The sequence below is a fragment of the Camellia sinensis genome, chromosome 1 (assembly GCF_055761805.1).
Source record: "Camellia sinensis isolate YWXY chromosome 1, ASM5576180v1, whole genome shotgun sequence".
Taxonomy (NCBI): domain Eukaryota; kingdom Viridiplantae; phylum Streptophyta; class Magnoliopsida; order Ericales; family Theaceae; genus Camellia; species Camellia sinensis.
The window spans coordinates 133,416,889-133,419,605 of NC_138961.1; positions in this window are offsets into that span (position 1 = coordinate 133,416,889).

A 2,717-nucleotide genomic window follows, 5' to 3' on the forward strand; every position below is an offset into this window, starting at 1 on the left:
ACTTCTTATAATTTTGGAATGAATTTTTTTCTTATTTCTGTTGTAGTTTTTAAACCAATATATGTTGTGGGGATGTATTTTCTGAATACTAACATGTGGCAAGGTGACGCCGACGTGTCAGCTGAGGTGCCACGTGTCTTGGTTGTGACGCCGAGGTTATCTCGGCAAGGCCGAGGTTATCTCCGAAGATATCAGAATCCGAGATAAACGGATAAGGGACAAAAGTCCTAGAATGAAGAGAAGACTTAGTCAAGATGAGAATAAATCTCTTAGGGAGTTTATCTTTATCTCTTGAGGAGTCCAAAGTAGGTACTGAGTTGGAGTCCATAGAAGTCAGGCTTCTAATGGGACTAGGATTAAGTAACTATAAAAGAGAGGCACCCCCGTGGGTCTAAGGTACACAATTTTATGCTTTGAGTAGTGAGTTTAGCACTTGATTATCTTTGAGAGATATACTGATTTGATCGTCGGAGTGCCCCCGGGTGGAAGAGCCACCGCCGGAGCCTTTTCTTTCTGTTACAGGTTAACTGGAGCCATCTATTCTGTCGGTGCTCTCTAGCTGATTACTAAACGGGCAGTGTGGTCAGAAAATCACTCACACAATTTGGCGCGGTCTGTGGGAACTTAAAAGAATAGATGGCCAGTAACGGACAAAAGGAAAACATTGGGGGCGACACTCCTGCTGGAAGTGGCAGACCAATTGACCTTGACGTTGAAGGAGACAACCACAATGCAGAAACTCATGACCAGGGCCACGGAGAGAAAGACGTCGGCCATGAGGGCGACACTTCGAAGAGGACAGACCAAAGCAAGTACTATAACGAAGATAACCTTCAGGTATGGAGGGATAGGTGCCTACGGAGGGATAGGGAAGTAAAAGACTTGGCAAACAAGTTGGCAGACCTACAGTCAGTGGTCAACTTCATGATGCAAAACAATGTCATGCAGCCACCATACCCGCTGCAAGATACGCCGATGCCAGCAACTAATACCCAGAAGGGAGGAAGAAGAACAATCCCCGAAATCCCTCAGCACACCAGGAGCGGAAGGCACTCTCACCGACCTTCTAGGGAAGGCGGACGAGAGGAGCCGAGACGAGAGGAGTCCCGAAGAACGTATCACACGAAGGATCCAGAGCCCAAAGAACATCGGCATGTTCAAGGGCAGGCGCTCTGCTTTGACACAACACATGGAGAGAGATCAAAACGAGCCCACCACGAGGCCGAAAGTAGTGTACCGAAGATATTGAAGTCCAGAGATAGCCGAGCTCCAGGGAGGAGTAAAGAAGACTTGAGAGATTACCTCAAGAGGAAGCAACAGAATGCTGAAGTCGAGGTAACTTCCCCGGTTAAGTCGAAGACACCATTCTCGGTGGAACTGGACAAATTTGAAGCACCAAAAAGATTTAGTATGCCGAGGTTCCAAATATATGATGGTAAGTCAGATCCCAACTTCCACATTGGGCTATATCTGAATTCAATGGCATTATATAGTGGGAACGAGCCGTTGCTCTGCAAAGTATTCCCCTTGTCTTTTGGGGAAATTGCATCAGATTGGTTCCATAAACTACCAAAGGGAAGCGTAAAGACTTGGGAAGGCGTAAAGACTTGGGAAGGCCTGGCCGAGATGTTTGTGGCCAGGTTTGTGACAAATAAACTACAACCCTTGAGGGTTGACGCACTGATGACTTTAAAAATCACCATAATTTAAACCATAATTTAAACATCCAATTAATATTAGTCAATTCCATGTGAAATGAGGACCGCCTGATTGTGGACGGCCAACGGTGGGGCGGGATCAGGGTAGGCAGAAAACAAAACAAAAAAAATGCGTTAGGTTTCTGTCTTTGTTTTTCATCATGATCCAAGCCTTCCATGGATGCTCACCTACTTAATTTCACTTTATAGTGTTTTGATTTGATCCCAATAACACAATCATATATTTTGAAACTAAAAGTGCAACTTTTTAAGTGAATTTTCACATTAATAACACATATCACATATTGCTTTTGTTTAGAATGTGGATTGATTAATTTTTTTAACTTGGGACTAAAAAATTTCATTTGGGATAAATTTTTTGACTTTTTTAACTTTTGTGAGAGAAAAAATGAAATGATTATCATTTGAATGTGATGTTTTTTCTTATTGACTTTTTAGTCTATTTCGTCTTTTTGTGACTATTTTAGCCCAAACTTTTTATGCCAAACGAAGCCAAATTTTGGAATTAAAGGCATAATTCATATTTTGGGATTAAAGGTATAATTTTGTAAGTGTATTTTTACATTTACTCTATGACTTCAACCGCGTCAATTCACAGAATTCGGTCAAAAATGATCAAATTGAAATATTTTTTATATATAAGGAATAAAATTGACACAATTTAAATATTGAGAATTAAAATGACACAAACTTCATGATTTAGAAACCAAAAAAGTAATACATGAAAAATTGGGAGAATATCAAAAAAGTGAAAAGATGGAAAAATAATTTGAAATTTATGAAAGTACAAGTGGCTTATGCACTAATTTCTGAAGAAAAAATGTTATACTTTCATGCATTTAAAATTATTTGCCAAAGAGGCACAAAAGATGAAAGTTCAATGGCAACTGCTTTGTATACGAGTTCGGATCCTCTGCCATACTTTCCTGCCATGCTTCCTGCGGTGCCCCAAAACGACGTCGTTTTGGGGCAAAATTTCAAAAAAGAAAAACTCACTCC